Source organism: Setaria italica, chromosome III (genome assembly GCF_000263155.2).
Source record: "Setaria italica strain Yugu1 chromosome III, Setaria_italica_v2.0, whole genome shotgun sequence".
Lineage (NCBI taxonomy): Eukaryota > Viridiplantae > Streptophyta > Magnoliopsida > Poales > Poaceae > Setaria > Setaria italica.
The window spans coordinates 29285499-29303972 of NC_028452.1; the positions used below are offsets into that span (position 1 = coordinate 29285499).

General features: G+C 53.7%; 1 pseudogene; it reads right to left on the reverse strand.

Moving 5' to 3' along the window:
• Positions 1-200: 200 nt before the first annotated feature.
• On the reverse strand, positions 201-4157 carry LOC111256757 (annotated as a pseudogene).
• Between the last annotated feature and the right edge of the window lie 14317 nt (positions 4158-18474).

Here is an 18474-nt window from a genome sequence, read left to right on the forward strand (position 1 = left end):
TTTCAGATGGCGCCAGGCGGCTGGGGTCGGGACCCCTGATAGCCCCCGAGGGGTATGCGGTCCTGGAGCAAGGCCAGGGTCGGATACCCCTGAGCTTAAAGGAAAAGGCCTGAGCCGAGGTGGCTCGAGGTTTCTTTTTTTTGCAGAAGAACAAAATTGGTAGCCCCCGAGGGGTATGCGGCCCTGGAACGAGGCCAGGGTCAGATGCCCCTGAGCTTAAATGAAAGAATGAAAATGACGACAAGTTTATGCGGAACTTGGAAATAAGAGCTATGGGTAAAAGCGCCTTAGCTGTTCTATGTTCCAGGCATTGCTGAAGATCTGCCCGTCGGGAGTTGCCAGCTTGTAGGTGCCTAGTCGTAGTACTTGTACGACGATGAACGGGCCCTCCCATGGGGGAGTCAACTTGTGCCGACCCCTGTTGTCCTGGACGAGGCGGAGCACTAAATCACCGACGTTGAAGGCGCGGCCTTGTATCTTGCGGCTATGGTAACGCCGTAGGGCCTACTGGTATTTAGCCGAGTGTAGTAGGGCTACATCTCGCGCCTCGTCAAGTTGATCTTGTGCGTCCTCGAGTGATGCCTGGTTTCCCTGTTCGTCGTATGCCTTGACCCTCGGCGACCCGTACTCTAGGTCGGTGGGTAAAATGGCCTCTGACCCATAGATCATGAAGAACGGGGTGAACCCTGTCGCCCGGCTGGGGGTCATCCTCAAGCTCCAGAGGACTGCTGGAAGCTCCGCAACCCACCGTCTGCCGAACTTTTTAAGGCGGTCGAAGATCCGTGGCTTGAGACCCTGGAGTATCATGCCGTTGGCTCGCTCGACTTGCCCGTTCATGCGGGGGTGCGCCACTGCCGCCCAATCCACTTGAATGTGGTGGTCGTCGCAAAACTGGAGAAATCTCTTCCCGGTGAACTGCGTGCCATTGTCGGTGATGATGGAATTTGGGATCCCGAAGCGGTGGATGATGTCGGTGAAGAACTGTACCGCCTGCTCGGACCTGATTTGCGCCACTGGTCTTGCTTCGATCCATTTGGAGAACTTGTCCACAGCGACGAGCAGATGGGTGAAGCCCCCGGGCGCCCTTTTGAAGGGTCCGACGAGATCCAGCCCCCAGACCGCAAATGGCCATGTGATGGGGATGGTTTGCAACGCCTGCGCGGGCAGGTGAGTTTGGCGGGCAAAGAACTGGCATCCTTCACAGGTGCGGACTACCTGGGTAGCATCCGCGACCGCGGTTGGCCAGTAAAAACCTTGTCGGAAGGCGTTGCCAACAAGTGTCCTTGGCGCGGCGTGGTGACCACAAGCCCCGGCATGGATATCCTGGATCAGTGCCTTTCCCTGCTCGATCGGGATGCAGCGCTGGAGGATCCTAGTGTGACTTCTCTTGTAGAGCTCCTGGTCGATGATGGTGAAGGATTTTGCACGGCGCGCGATCCTGCGGGCTTCTGTTTTGTCTGCCGGGAGCGTGCCGCGGACAAGGTAGTCGAGGTACGTGGCTCTCCAGTCGATTGGGGGGTCGGCCCCCGCCGCGGGGTCTGCCGTGATTTCCATGACCACGGGGTCGGATGGCTTGGCTTCCAGGGCCGAGTTGGGTAAGGCAGCGTTGATTCCCTCGGGACTGGTGCTCGGGTCCGGGACAGGTGGCGCGTTGCCGACCTCCCCTGGCTCGGGTCCCGACCCCAGGGCTGGGAATGCTTCGCCGACCCCTGCCGGCTCCAGATAACGAATTGAAGGCTTCAACTGGTCGCCAACGAAAACGCCGTCGGGGACGGGCATCCGGCCGGACGCCGCCTTCGCCAGCTCGTCAGCGACTTCGTTGAAGCGCCTTGCGACGTGGTTGAGCTCCAACCCGTCAAACTTGTCCTTGAGCTTACGGACCTCGTTGCAATAGGCTGCCATTTTGGGGTCGTGGCAGCTCCACTCCTTCATGACTTGTTCGACGACCAACTGAGAATCGCCCCGGACGTCTAGCCGACGGATACCCAGCTCGATGGCGATGCGGAGCCCGTTGAGTAGGGCTTCGTACTCGGCGACATTATTGGATGCAGGGAAATGGAGGCGGATCATGTACCTGATGCGCACGCCCAATGGAGAGACGAAGACGAGGCCTGCTCCGGCGCGGGCCCTCATCAGTGACCCGTCGAAGTACATCGTTCAGTACTCCTGCTCCTCTGGCACCGACGGTGCTTGTACCTCCGTCCACTCGGCCATGAAGTCGGCAAGTACCTGGGACTTGATGGCGGTGCGGGGGACGTAGGTGATACCCTGGTCCATAAGCTCAAGCGCCCACTTCGTGATCCTTCCTGTAGCATTTGGGTTCCGGATTACTTCACCAAGCGGGAATGATGAAACAACTGTTACCGGGTGGGAGGTGAAGTAGTGACGCAGCTTCCTCTTCATGATAAGGATGGCGAGACGAGCTTCTGGATCTATGGATATCGTGTCTTGGACTCGGACAAGACTTCGCTGATGAAGTACACCGGGCGTTGTACCTTAAGAGCGTGCCCCTCCTCCTCCCGCTCCACCACTAGGGCCGTGCTGACCACCTGGGTGGTCGCCGCGACGTAGAGCAGGAGGGACTCGCCGTCGGCGGGCGGGACTAGAATTGGGGCCTTCGTTAGGAGGTCCTTGAGTCGGTCAAGTGCCTCCTGGGCCTCGCTGGTCCATTCGAAGCGGTCAGACTTCTTCAGGAGCTGATAGAGAGGAAGGCCTCGCTCGCCGAGGCGCGAAATGAAGCGGCTTAGACCTGCTAAGCATCCCATAACGCGCTGCGCCCCCTTTATGTTCCGGATTGGCCCTATGTCGCTGATGGCCGCTATATTCTCCGGATTTGCCTCGATGCCGCGCATAGAGATGACGAAGCCTAACAGCATGCCCCTTGGGACACCGAACACACATTTCTCGGGATTGAGCTTAATACGCTTATCCCTCAGCCTTTCGAAGGCTAGCTCCAGGTCGGGAACGAGCTGGTCACCCTTCCTGGATTTAACCACGATGTCGTCGATGTAGGCCTCAACGGTCCGCCCGATGAGATCTCCGAAGCACTTCAGCATGCATCGCTGGATGGTAGCCCCCGCGTTTTTGAGGCCGAACGGCATCTTAACGTAGTAGTAGGGACCAAAGGGGGTGATGAAGGAGGTAGCGAGTTGGTCGGCGTCTTTCATCGCGATCTGGTGGTAGCCGGAATATGCGTCGAGGAAGCTGAGGGTCTCGCACCCGGCGGTCGAGTCGACTATTTGATCTATGCGTGGCAAAGGAAACGGATCCTTTGGACACGCTTTGTTGAGACCGGTATAATCGACACACATCCTCCATTTCCCGTTCTTTTTTGGTACAAGGACGGGATTGGCCAGCCATTTGGGGTGGCGCACTTCCTTGATGAACCCGGCCGCCAGGAGCTTCTGGAGTTCTTCACCAATGGCCCTGCGCCTTTCCTCGTCGAAACGGCGCAAGCCTTGCTTCACTGGTTTGGAGCCGGCCCTGATGTTCAAGGAATGCTCGGCGACTTCTCTCGGGATGCCAGGCATGTCCGAGGGCTTCCACGCGAAGACGTCGCTGTTCGCGCGGAGGAAGTCGACGAGCGCGCTTTCCAATTTGGGGGATAGAGCCGCGCTGATCCGCACAACCCCACCATCGGAACAACCGGGATCGAGAGGGACTTCTTTGATACCTTCGGTGGGCTCAAAGGAGGTATTCGACTGCTTGGCGTCGGGTTGATCTTCGGTCACCTCCGCAAGCTGGACCGCCATGCCGCTCGTGACGGTGATGGCCGCGGCGTACTCGCAACACTCTACGTCGCACTAATATGCCTTTTGGAAGGTCGTGCCGACGGTGATGACCCCGTTGGGTCCTGGCAGCTTGAGCTTGAGGTAGGTGTAGTTGGGGATTGCCATGAACTTCGCGTAGCACGGCCGTCCTAGGATGACGTGGTAGGTTCCGCGAAACCCTACCACCTCGAAGGTGAGGACCTCCTTCCTATAGTTGGAAGGGGTCCCAAATGTAACGGGCAGGTCGATTTGCCCGAGGGGCGTCGCCTGCTTCCCTGGCACGACGCCATGGAAGGGTGCCTTGCTGGGATGGAGGCGGGAGCGATCGATCCCCATAGCGTCGAGAGTCTCGGCGTAGAGGAGGTTGAGGCCACTACCCCCATCCATGAGTACCTTGGTGAGGCGCGTCGTGCCGACGATGGGGTCGACGACGAGAGGGTAACGCCTCGGATGTCGGACGCGTCCAGGGTGGTCGGACCTATCGAAGGTGATGGCCGGCCCGGACCAGTCGAGGAAGGCCGGAGTCGCAGGCTCGGCCGCGCAGACCTCCTGGCGCTCCAGCTTTTGCTGGCGCTTGGTGTCGTACGCTGCGGAGCCGCCGAAGATCATGAAGCAGCCGTCGACTTTAGGGAAGCCGTCTTCCTTCTCTTCGTCGCCCTTCTTTTCCTCATCGGGCTTCCGCTTCCGGTCGCCTTTCACCGGATTGCCTACGAAGTACCTCTTCATGAGGTTACAGTCTTTGTAGGCGTGCTTGACGGGGAACTCGTGGTTCGGGCACGGTCCCTCGAGCAACTTGTCGAAGAAGCCGGGAGCGCCTTCGGGGGGCGGCTGCCCCCGCTTGCGCTCGACCGCGGCCACGAGGGGGGCCTCGCGCCGCTGCTTGCCCTTCTTCTTCTGCTGGCGGTTGGAAGTGCCTTCGTCGGCGTCCTCCTCTCGTTTCGCCTTGCCTTTGGAACGATCGAAGATCGCTCCGACAGCCTCTTTGCCAGAGGCGTAGCTAGTGGCGATATTGAGGAGCTCTTCCATGGTTCGCGGGCCTCGGCACCCCAGCTCGTGGACGAGGAGCCGGCAAGAGGTCCCTGCTAGGAAAGCTCCTATGACGTCGGCGTCCGCGACGTTGGAGAGCTCGGTGCGCTTTCTGGAGAAGCGCTGGATGTAATCCCGGAGGGACTCGTCCGCCCCCTGACGACAGCTCCGGAGATCCCAGGAGTTGCCGGGGCGTGTGTACGTCCCTTGGACGTTTCCTATGAAAACCTCTTTCAGGTCGTTCCAGTTGCGAACGCGTCCCGAAGGGATATGTTCCAGCCAAGCTCACGTGGAGTCTGCCAGGAAAAGGGGTAGGTTGCGGATGATAAACAGGTCATCATCCGCCCCGCCGGCTTGACATGCAAGCCGGTAATCGCTGAGCCATACTCCAGGATTTGTCTCCCCTGAGTATTTGGCTACACTCGTGGGTTGCCTGAAGCGCGGCGGAAAGGGCGCACTTAGGATGCGCGCAGAGAAGGCCCGAGGCCCAGCCGTTCCTGGGCTCGGGCTGCGGTCTTCCCCGCTGTCGTAGCGCCCGCCACGATGGACGTGGTAGCCTTGATCTGCCCCGTCCTCCCTGTCCGCGCGGGAGCGTCTCCGCGCATTCAGGGTGTCGCGGGCGTCACGGGCAAGACCGACGCGCTGGTGGACGGATCGAGCCTCGCCTCCCACGGGTGGCGGGGTCCGTCGGGCGGACGCGACCTGATTTGCCCCCGGAGGGGGTTGATGGACAGATTCCCCCCGCCGTTCTGGGGGCGCGTTAGGTGTCACCCGGCTGGCGTTCTGCCCGCGTCGCCGGGACGCCGAACTTTCCGCCTGCTGGACGGCAGCGCACTCGAGCAGGTTGCGCATCTCTTGGCGTGCCCGTCACTCCTCGGGCATCGCTGGTTCGGGTAGCTGTCGGAGCAATACCGCCGCGGCTGCGACATTTTGGCTAGCACGGGCAAAGAGCGGCGGACGCTCTCCGTCCGCGCAGATGCGTTGCTGGACGTCGCGCGCCCGTTGTCGCGCTCTACTTCTTGGCGGGTGCCCACGCGCGCTTCTGGTTGCCGAGAGCCCTCCGGGGCCCTTGGTAAGGCTCCAGTTGTAGCTGCGGCGCGCGAGGGGGGAACCCGTTGTCTCCCCTCGGCACCATCGCCGTTGGACCCCTCGGAGTGCACGTCGACCACAAGGCACTTGCGCGAGGGGTGGAGACTCCCGCTGCTGGAGCCAGCGTCAGAGATTGTCCTCGTCGTGCCTACGAGCTTGTCGCTCGCGGGCGACGCTGTCATGGGCCGCGCTAGGAGGCGTCCGTAAGCCCCCATGGCGTTACGTAGCCCGAAGGGCTGTCCTCTCGGTGAGGTCCTTCCAGTGGGCGAGCGACCGCTCGCCGCCGTCCCGGCGGCAGGGCCGGGGGTAGCTGGGCAAACCGGTAGGACGAGGACAGGGATCAGCTCGATCCCTTCCCCGGTGGCGAGGAAGTCCAGGCTCCCGAATCGGATCAGGGAGCCCGGAGCAAAGCTACCGTCGTAATTGGCCATCTGAGGCTGGGAATGTACGCGCAAAGGTCCCCTACCTGGTGCGCCAACTGTCGTTGTCAAGATCGGCGGATCAAGACTTAGACTAGTAAATTTTTTTTATGCGCGTAAAGCCTCAGGTGGTTGCGTGGGAGACACAGGTTTAGACTGGTTCGGGCAAGGGAAGCCCTACGTCCAGTATCGGAGGTGTTCGCGTTGCCCACGCGGGGTTCTGTAGTAGGGGGTTACAGATCGACGAGAGAGGGACTGGTCCCAAGTCTCTTTAGTGTTTTTGCTTCTCAGGAAGAGTCGTTGTGTGCTATGGCTTGCGGGAGAAGAAGCCGATCCCCCCTCCGGCCCTGGGTTCCGCCTTTTATATCGCAAGGGGGGTGGCCGGAGTTACAGTTGGGATCGGGTAGAGAGGACTGTAAAGAGTAAAGCGTAGAATGGTAAAAAATACGGCAGGAAGGAGGAGCAAGATCCTAGGCGTCCGACGCCTCTGCCGGCCCTGGGCGAACGCCGGCGCGCATGCCGGAGGGGGAGGCCGCCGTATGCCAAGTGTTGTTGCACCCTACAGGTAGCTCCTTCGATACCCGTAGGCGTCGGGTCATGATGAGGGCGTTCCGTCGTTATCCTGGTGTCTGTAGGGGAGGATGGTGGATGCTGTTGTTCAGATGATGGCTCCTGGAGAGAGGGTGTCACATCCTTGCAGTGCGGGACCCGAGGGCACGCGGGGCCCGAGGACAGGCCGGTCTCTCCTTCGCTCTGGCCGGCGCAGGCCATGAGTACCCTGCGGCGAATGGGAGTCAGCTGCAGGCACTGTAGCTTGTACTGTGTGGTTGTGCACGGGTACTTGTGACGGGTTGCGTGAGGAGCGCGGTCGTCCTTCCCTCCGCCAGGCCTGCGGCGCATTTATGGCGAAGCCGACGGGGGGACCCACAGGATCTTGTCTGTCTCACCCATCTGGACCGTATCCGAGGGGGATGCCTGCTCCGGGGGCCCCAGCGCGCCCGACCCCTTTGCTTGGGGTCGGACGAGGCGGAACTTCGTGACGGGGGGTCGGGCGCCCCCGACCCCGGGGCCGCAGTCGGGCGAGGCGGAAACTTTGGAGAGGGGGGTCGGCCGTTCCCGATCCCCGCGCCGTGGTCGGGCGAGGTGGAGCTTTGATCATGTCTAGGTGGGCCCGGGCCTTTGTATCTGTTTCCTTAAGTGGCATATTTAGGGGATCGTTAATATTTCCCCCCAACAGATGGGGATAAACTTATGATCTGACCCTTAAACTTAAGGAATAATCGTGCCGGGGTCCTTAGACTTAACACACAGAAGGCCCCGATATTTTACACAGGTACCCTCGGGTCAAGGAAAAGATACAGCCGAGCCCTCGGGTGAGGTGGATAAGGGTCGGCGAAACAGACAGGGTCGGGCGAGACAGAAAAGGGGTCGGGCGAGCCGGAAAGGGGTCAGCAGCTTACCTTCAGATCTACTGGTGAAGTTTTAGGGTCGGGAAGGAACAGATTTGGGCGGAAAGACTAAAGCACTAAGGCTTGGGCGGCGGCGATGTTCAACGGTGCTCCGGCGGCGGCGGTGCTTCTTGTGGACAACAAGAAGGCTCTGGCACAGCGCGGAGGAACAGGCGGCTGGTGGGTTGGGGAGAAGCGGGTTCGAGCGGAGAGGGGAACTTCTCAAGAGCTCAAGTAGCAGTGCTCAAGTGCTAGCAGAGTATGGGGCAGCAAAACAACAATAGCGAAGGAACTCCGGTGGAGGTTCTCGTACTCCTTCTTATAGCTGCATGGAAGAGAGAGTTTGAGCAGCATGAAGACCTGGAAGAAAAGTATGGAGTGCGCTGCCCTGGTGGCGATTGAGCGGCGATGGGCGGCGGAACAGAGCTTCGGAGACAGGGTCTTTGGCCATTGGGCATTGGAGATAAGGCCGGCGCAGGTGCGGCTTTGCCGGAATTTAGATTTGGCGAAGGCGAGCATGGTCTGGTCGCGTCAAGCGGTGGATTGTGGCGGCGGACTTGACATGCGTGACAGGAAGAAAAGGCGCGGCAAATGAGGTCGCAGCAAGCAAGGTGACAAGGCGAGTGGCGGCGCGAGCGAGCGCAAAATAGTGGCTTGCCAGGGCACGAAGCGGAAAAAGGAGTTGTCTCTGCCGGAGCCATGGTTGGTGGGGGCGGTATCGTCATGGAGCGAGCTCGTGGGTGGCGCGACTGTGGAGAGGCGGAAAAATCGGAAGGAATCAGGGCTTGCAGCCGGGGATCCGGGCGAGGTGATGGGTGCGGGGTGCGAGGCGGTCTGACGCAACAGCGGCAAAAACTCTACCACGGTGGCGACGAGGTTCCTTGGCGCGGCCGGTGAGGGCACGAGCGAGACGAGGCGAGGAAGAAAGGGTTGCAGGGGCTTCCGCTGCGATTGGGGAGGAGGGCGCGCTGATCCATCCTGTCGCGGCTGGCGACTAGGCGAGGCGGCGCGCATCGGAGAAGTTGAGCCATGCAGCGGGGGAGCTCTGAAACGGGCGCATGCTGCTCTGGCGTGTTTGTCTTGAGAGAACCGGGGAACTAATTGTGGGTCCACCAGTCAGTCTCTGGTTTTCTTTCAGCTCCAAGATTGGAAGGAACACTGTCTTTGGGACTTAGAGAAGAACCGGCGGTTTTGGTTGGGTTTGCAGGGGCCAGGGCTGAGAACCGGACCTTAAGCGCTCATGCTCAGGAAAAGCTGAGTCAGCTAGATTAGGGACTCGTCTTAAGATTAACTCGGCTGATTAACCAAGGTCGTTACAGCGGAGGGGCTTGCCGGCGGGGGTGCCTACACAAGGGGCGACGTCGGCTACGTGGGAGAAGGTGGCGCGGTAGCAATGGAGGAGGAGGGGATTAGGGTTCGGGGGAGGCCAGCTGGGTGCTTAAAAAGGCGAGGAACGTGAGGGCAGGGGAGGCATTTCGCGTGGGTGTAGCCACGGTGGCCAGTCTGGCACTTGTCAACCTACGAGTAGTGCCGGCGCTGCCCAACCAGCGAACTAGGAGGCACGGGAGAGGAGGAAGGAGCCGCTGACGCGTGGGCCCGATGAATTCAAAATGCTCAACATTCCCAACCTCAAATGACCCAGCTACAGGCACCCAAAAATTCCCAAAAAATACTCATTTCAAAGCTAAAATCACAAATATGACAATGTCAAAAGAATCACCTCCACAACTGCTCAGGTTTTTACACAATTGACAAAGGAAAATAGCTAAAACTGAAACGTAAGTTAATTTTTAACACAAGCAAATATCACTAAAAAATTAGATAAAAATACTATAAATTCGTCATATTGCACATAGTATTTAAATAAAATAATAGGGTGCATAGTTGCGTAGCAGAAATCTGAGTTGCTTCACAAACGTAGATTTAAACAATAAACAACAATTATATGAACTTAAACAAATGCATGCCTATGATGCTAAATTATTCCCAAATGATGCTCATGATGCTTGTCATTACATGTTAATGATGTTTTGCACATTTTGGTCATGACAAGTATTGCTTCGCATCTTCTTATTAGAAAGATGAAAAAGAGAAACGTAAAATAGGGCTCGATAAAAATTCTAGGAATCTTGGGGTGGACAGAGAAACTCGAACGCAATTGGCAATTAGCAAAGCCGTAGTAGAAATCTAATATCATGGTGCCTACAGTATGCAAACACAAATATACGAGGGTCATTGGATGGAAAATGGACAGTGGTAACGCAAATACACATTTTGCGAACATGATTTAGGCAGTGGAGGTGATGTTACTCTATTATCCATCTGGTTTCTCACTTCTATCTCGTTCTCCATCAGCTGGTCACACGATGCCACCGCCTCACCGTCGTGTGCCACCATTGGAAGTGGCAGTCGCCATAGAGGTTGAGTCCCCACAACGCAGCGAGTTTGGCCGTCAGGCAGGGGCCGATCTAGCATCGAGGCGGATGTGGCCCCTTCTAGAAATTTACATTCATTGAAGCTTGAAAGAAGAGGCTAGAGGTAGGAGATCAAAGGGAAGAGCCCCACCTAACAAGTTTTTCTTGATATGCCACCGCACCAAACAGTAGGCCATGAACTCTAAATTGCCATGCGCGTCTTGCTGCTGCAGCCTGCACTCGTAGGTTAGCAGCGGTGCGCGGATGAGAGGGCAGCGGCCAGTCGCGTCACGCGTCCTGCTATCCCACGTAGGCTCTACGTCCACACATGCTTCAGTGAGTGAGTGTTGGCCACATGCACGCCACGTAAAACTAGGGTAGTGCAGCATAGCTTCGGCGGCTAAGTTGCAGGGAGGAAATTGTGGACTGCGAGCTTGGCCTTGCAAGCTGGGGCCTCCATGCACTAAGCCAGAAAAACATTGTGCAGGTGGCTAGGATAGGTTTATGCTGGTGGGTATCGTACCCACAAGCAACCTTGAGCCAGCACAAATGACAATGTCATTTGTGCTGATGGGTGCTTGCCCGCCAGTACAGACCGCTCTCTGTTGGCGAGCGACGTTAGCCACCCGCCAGCACATATGGTTTTTGTGTTGGCGGGTGCTTATGCTGCCCACCAGGAATATGTATTTTCCCATTAAATATATTATTTCTTGTGAATTATTTATTATTTCTATTTCCCACAAGTTTTTAGCCATCAAATTGAAATATGTATCTCCAACCACATAACAACAAACTTGAATAATAAATAATTCACATTATTAAAAACTGCATCGTACATAATATATAATTCACATTATTAAAAATCCAACATTTGGAATAGAGCTGTTCTTTGCCACGCTAATATTAAAACTACTACGCCCATCTACGAAAATTTGTGCACTTGTCCGCCATCAACATGCCATCTTTATCAAAAAATGCTCCATCCTCGTGACAAATCTCTCGTAGGATGAAGCTCACCATGTCAGTACAAATGTTGTTGATTTGTTTGTCTTCGATCTTGCTATAGTTACTATCGATGGTAGGCATTTGCAGGTATACAGTAAATGAAGATTATGATGTATTAGCATTAGGAAGTTCTTACGTGACAGTGTATTAGAGACTTACATCATCAAGGTTCATCCGGTACCTCCCATTGTTTCTAATGAACTCGCACACATAATATCCGCATAGCACAGGGTCGGGAGGTTGCTTGTGGCACTGCAAACAAATAGAAACATGATGAGTTGTTATTAATGACAAGTCTACATTATATGAAAAAAATCAAGTTTTTATATTGTTATAAATCTATGATATATCATTTTCATAGCTTTCGTCCTTTTTGGATTGTGGACTCTGCCTTTTAGTATGTAAAGCTTGTACACACTTTGAGGATATAAAGACAAGAGTTAGTAATACAACTTAGGCACATAGTATGTCAACATGCATTTAAGTATTGCCAAGGAATGTCTTACTTTTGTATAATGCCTATGAAATCCATGTACCTATCTCTATGATAGCTGGCTGAGTCGAGGACCACTACTTCTCCTAGCTTGGGTAAAATAATGATGCAAATCCAGTGGTCTCTGCATTATATTAAAATAATTTATATTATAGACGGCATTAAATAGCACCTAGTATATATATAGTAATTAAAACTAGCTTACTCAAAACCGTAAGGAGCCATGATATAATCCTTGTCAGCCTTTTTCTTCATTACTTTTGCAATGTATACATACACTTTGTGCATTTCTTCTCCGTGGGCTTTTTTCTTATAACATCTTTCTCCGCTTGTGCCTCTGTTACTTCTATTTGTGCTTTAATCGTTTTCATTATTTTGTGCTTGTGCTCTGGCTCGCTTATTTGTCCTGGGTCAAGGTATACTACCTTGAACCTATCGTGTGTCAATTCTTCCTCCCTCCATTGCATCCTGCAGAATAGGTTGCTTAGGTATTTCACATAAAATACGTATGTATTTAAAACTCGTGTATGAGGTAAATGTGGACTTAAAAGCACCATACAGAAATGAGATTCACATTGAGGTGTTGTCGATGGTAAAGTCTGTGCAAATCCTCGAAATCGATTACAATTTGGATGGGAGAACGCCAAAGAAAATCATAGTTGGCACATGCGCGGTGATTGCTCGAATGCCTTGCTTCATTGCATTCATGATCCATCCATGCAGCTTATTTAGTTCCCATGGGCCCTCCAGCAGATCCCACCGATACAAGAATGGATTGCCATGCTCATAATCCATTGGGACATCATCTGATGCAAAGAAATTAAGGTTTTGACCCATTTCCTTTTGCCAAGAGGCACTGCGAGTTACAGATTTTTCACCGGAAGATGAAGCCTTCTTCTTCAATACGCTTAAAAACTTGTCGACATCTGCTAATGAAACCATTTCATATGTGCTGACCATACGAGGTACCGCTAGCCTCTTGGGAGCTGGAGATGCCATTGAAGGGGATGTTGGATCATTAACTTCTGAATCATCTACCCGTTCATCGCCTTCTGGTGCTGATGTCCCATCGTCCTCATTGAGAGCTTCTAGGATAGGTGATAGCAATAGCTGTTCATCCTCATTGTTAGCTCCCTGCACATGTGACAACGTCGGCGGCTGCTCCGTGTCGACATTTGAATCTAGAAGGGGTAGTTCTTGGCTCGGCCGTGAGGTTTTTGGCGATGCATTCAGAACGATATCTCGGTGATGCCACAATACATATTGGTTCATCGCATCACCGAGAACCTCAATCCCCTCATTAGTAGGTATGTCTATCTCGCATGACTCATCCAACACCATAACAACTTGCACCTAGACGTATTCTAGTGGGGGTGCCTTTGGGAACACATGACCCATTACTGCCATGCTGGTTGCGACCTCTCAAAACTTATTTTGTTTCCTTCCATTAGGTATAACCAACCTGCATGGTGTATCCACTTGTATGTCCTCAATGGGATACCTCACATTTGCAATGGAGTCAGCACTACTTGGAGCAACGAATCCTTTCTAGGCAAGTAGCATGGTTGGTTATGCGCATCGTTGACCATCGAATACTATTGGGTCAGCCATCGTTTGGCTCATCGCATGGTTGTCCAAGAACTCTAAGAACTCCTGCTTGGCAATTTCTCTCATCTTTTCTTCAAGGTTTTTCTTATAACGGTCATGCTTCCTATAGCTTGCTTGGTCGTTGGGGAATGCTTTACCTTAGGGCAATGTTGATGACATCCCTCGAACACGCCCAAAGTGCTCCGCGGTTCCTATTGCGGCGGTTAGCTGATCTTTCTCCCTGGTGGGACTAAAAAGACCCTTCTTTTGTGCCTCAACGAGCTATTCCAACCTCTCATAAATTAGCTCTATTGAGGGGTGTTTGAATTTAACCTTGCCGTTAGGTGTTACAGTCAGAATTTGAGCTAGTACCCAATTCCTGATGCGCTCATCCAAGAATGCAAACATATCCAATAAACCAACTCTCCGTTCTTCTTCATCTCTCCTTCATTTAGTGATCTTGGCAGCGTACCCTCCCGCACCCAAGTGATGGGGGTTCTCGGTGGCTTTCATAGCCTTCCCGGTATTTTTTATGCTCAGGGCTTTTGCTTCCGGTGTGTTCTTCTATTGTTTGAACTCTTCCTACATTTCTAGAGGAATCTTACCGAAGCCATCCAGAGCATTCTTGCCTTTCTATACATATTCTGTATTAAGAGTAGACATCCAATTTCTGAAACATCTCCCAAGGAGGCCCTTGGCAAAGTTTCTTGCAAATTTCTCTTGACCTTTAGGAAAAGTGAACCTTTCTTTCACTGTGGCCCACAATACATCCTTTGTAGTGGTAGGCACCTTCTTCCAATTACTAGTTGTGATCCAGGTTTGCAATTTATCCATGACAATAGCTCCACATATGTTCCGAAACCTAGTAGAATACAATCCAGAATCGTTGTCAGAATCTGAATCCTCCTCGAGGGATTCAACATTGTTCTCATTGTTGTCCATCGCTCTTAATATGCAAAATTATTTATGGATTTATACATGTCAATATCATCAATTTAAACATATATATTATTCATGAATTTATACATATCAAAAAACATTAGTACACCAAACTTTTCCTATCACAATTTATACATATTTACTATTCATGAATTTATACATATTAATAAATATTTGTACACCAAACTTTTCCTATCACAATTTATACATATTTATTATTCATGAATTTATGCATATCAATAAATATTTGTACACCAAACTTTTCCTATCACAATTTATACATATTTATTATTCATGAATTTATGCATATCAATAAATATTTGTACACTAAACTTTTCCTTTCACAATTTATACATATTTATTATTCATGAAAATTGCAATCCATAAATATTTATACACAAAATTTATTATTACATTTTCTTTTCTACAATAATTTGCAATCCAGTAATTATATTTGCATGAAAAAAATAAAAAAAACAACCGCTCGGGCTCGGGGAGAGGAAGAGGCGCTTTGGTTCGAGGGAGAGGAAGCGGTGTGGCGGCCTTGAGGAGGACCGACGGCGGCGTGGCGGCCTCAGGGAGGACTGGTGGTGGCGCGGGTTTAGGGACGAGCGGCACCTTGGGGACGAGGGGTGGCGGCGCCGTGCCCGTGGTCGGGTAGGAGGCGGCGGTCAGGGAGGAGCGGCGGCGCGGCCTCGGGAAGGAGTTGCGGTGCAAGGGAGGTGGGGCGGCGGTGCATGGGGAAGCGCGGTGGCATTGGGGACAAGGCTGCGGTGGTGCTCGTAGAGGAGTGCCGCGGCGACACACGAGAGGAGGGCGGCGGTGCATGGTGAGGGGGTCGCGACAGCACTTCGGGAGGCGCGGCAGCGAGGAGGATGGCGGTTCTGGCGCGAAAATTTGGCAACCTCACGGCATAGTGAAACTTTCGCACCGGGACATAGAAAATTTGGTGCTCCAGTCGCGCATTATGTAGGAGAGATTTGTGCTGGCGGGCTCGCAAGCACAGAGCCTTTGCGCTGGTGGGCGGCATTAGCGCCGCCAGCTTAGTTCTTCTATGCTGGCGGGTGTTATTAAGCACCCGCCAGCAAAGAGTTTTCAGCAAATTTCAAACATTTTGAATACTTGATTGAGGGATGTGGGTACCCCACGGGTCCCCACCGAAGAGGATACTGGCCGGTCCTAACAAGTGGGCTCGCTCGACTAGATCATGTAGGCCAAGGATATCAAGATACTTGGACCACAAGTCAAGGAGGCTGGACAATTCAAATCAGTCCGGATATTGCAGGATACGTATTGTAATCCGACTCAGATTGCTTTCCATGTAACAACCAAGTAGATTAGATTCAAACCGACTTGTAACCCTAGGTTCTCAGCCTATATAAGGCGGCCAAGGGCGCCTCCTGAGGGCATCCCATCTCATCCAATCCAATCTGTAAACCACGCACCAGCGCAAAAGCAATACAAATCACAAGCATATAGGACATAGGGTATTACTCTCCGGAGCCCCGAACCTGTCTAAACCCTTGTGTTCTCGTGATCACCTTCGAGTTCTTGGTATCACAATCCTCTCAGCCTACAAATCAACCACTTGGGTAACCCCCTGGTGGACTGTCGGGCTACTAAATCTGACAGTTGGCATGCCAGGTAGGGGTGATTGTGAGATCCTCCTTAGCGAACTCGATGGCATCCCACCCCAGCATCGTCTTCCCTGAGAGCATCAAGGACTTCCTCAGCAACCCGATCCAGCTCTGCTTCGGGAGCATGCCGGTGAACTTTGACTCCACTGCCTCCTCCACTGACTTGGTGTTTGTTGCGAGCTCAGCATCCACCGTATCTACTTCAGCGAAGTAAGGTCTTCACCCGAGGATCATCACACCGCTTGGCCAGCAGGTCGGTGATCTCTCTCTCTCTCTCTCTCTCTCTCTCTCTGAGAGGATTCCCAACATCCTTGTGGTAACCCACCCACCCACGCCCTTTGATCTGATCGCGGGGCTAGATCGCATCAGCAACACTATTGCTGAGTGTCTCAATCTCTCTGAGGCGGCACTACACCCAACAAGGTCAAAGTAGGGTCCTTCCCTCGCCCCCTTCGGTGTGAGGAACTCAGTTGCCGCATTTTCCATGAACCTCGTGCAGTCCCTTCAGACCCAATCTGGAAACCCACCCGCACTCGCCCAGTTTCTGGACTGTGGCAAGTTCCGAGTTCCCCGTATCGTCCTAAGTCCAAACCCCTATGGAAGCGATGATGAGAGTAGCTCCACCACCCCAAATCATGAAGCCTTCGTGGTCTCCGCTGACGATCCACCCAGAGATGGTGAAACCTCTTCTCAAGAAGTAGGCCACAATGCCAAGAACTAGGAACATGCAGTACAGTGCCAGCAGGAGCAAGCCGACACCCAACAACGCCAACAACCTATTGCTCACGCGGGAGCCGAGGCGGCAGACGACCCACTGTGAGCCAACGATGGTAACAACGCCGACCAAGATGGTGCCCAGGGCAGAAGCAGGTGCCCTGTACGCACCTGCAATCTACAAGCTGACCTCAAGGAGGCCGGCCACAACATGTTCACCACACCCCAGGCTAATCTGGAGGCTGCCTTCGCTGACCTGGAAAACCTTCCAGACTCAGAGCCACTTCGACGGATCCGGGTACATATCTGCATCACGAACACTGAGATTGAAGAGCGGGCCCACAGTCGGTCAGCATACTCCCAGTACACAGCTACCCGGCACTCTCTAATCCAATCTATTCATAGCAGATCTGGCCACCACTGAGGTGACCACAGTAACCACGCATGAGGTTGGCTGGAGCCTGTTTATGAAGAGAAAGTGGAATAACCCGCCAACCCACTTGCCAACATTGACAACCACAACAACTGTCGCTGTTGCAGGAGAGGCGATGGCAAGGACCGTGGCAAACAAGGTTGGCAACGTGACCTTCATGAAAAGCTATGTGACTGCCTCAACCTCCACGCCAACCTCAACAACTGTCACCAAGAGCGGGAAGAGGCCGAGATCCGCCGCTACGCCGAGTACGACCGCGACTACGGCACTCCTGGACACAACCGCGACATGGAATGGGAGGATTGCCGACGACAAGAAGATGAGATGCGTCGCCACGCCGACTACGACCACATGTATGGCGCCCCTGAAGATGCCTACGTCTTGCCCAGGTGAAACAACAGTGGATGCCCCAGGGCACCACCCATCGTGTACAACCTCAAAGATGATGATGACACGGTGATCAACGGCTTCGCCGCCTTCACTCCCCGCATCAGGGTTGTTGAGTGGCCAGCCTCGTTCAAGCCGGCCATCAACAAAAGGTACGATGGCCACTCCGACCCCAACATATGGCTCAAGACAAAGAGCACCGCAGTGAAAGTTGCCAACGGCACGTACGACCAGATGGCTGCCTACTTCCTGGTGGTGATGGGTCCCGTCCCTCTCATGTGGCTGGAGAACCTCCCACTAAGCAGCATCGACTTCGGGGGTCAGCTCGCTAGGGCTTTCACCCAGAACTACCAAGCTACCTACAGACGACTTGGTAACACAAAGAATCTTGGCCAGGTCCACCAACAGAAGAATGAATCTCTCCGAGAGTACGTTAGGTACTTCTTCAAGAACCACAACAGGCTGGCCGGCATCGAGGACTGCAACATCATCTGGTACTTCCGCTCCAGCCTGATGAACCGCAAGATGTTCTACAAGCTGTATGAGGCTGCCTCCAAGAAAGTCAAGCAGATGATGCAGCTCGTTAACACCCAACGCAACAAGGAGGAGGTGGCGCAAGTACAATTCTAGGGTGGCAAACATTGCCAGAACGACGACAATGAAACGCCGACCTTTGAGGAGCACCAAGCACGACCAGAGTCTTTCCAGCTTCGAAAAAGAGCCCCCAAGGTCCTCACTGCAAAAGCCGACCCCGCCAGGCCAACCACCATCATCCGGTAAGAGTTTGACGACAGCCTCAATGCTCCGTGCCTCTTCCATAAGGACGCACATAATCTTTGGGATTGCACAGTTCTCAAGAAAGAGCTCAGCGCCCTGGTGGAGTACAAGTGACCCCGCCGCAACAACTACCATAGGGATGACTACTGTCGCAACTATCACCGCCGCGATGACCGTGACGACCGCGGCGACCATCGCTGTGATGACCGCTACCGTGACGACCGTGACCACCGCCGTAAGATCACGATGACCACCACCGCGATGACCGCGACAACCGCTGAAGCGACGACCAGCACAGAGAGGAGTGTCATGATCAGCCATACCCAGACGCCCACC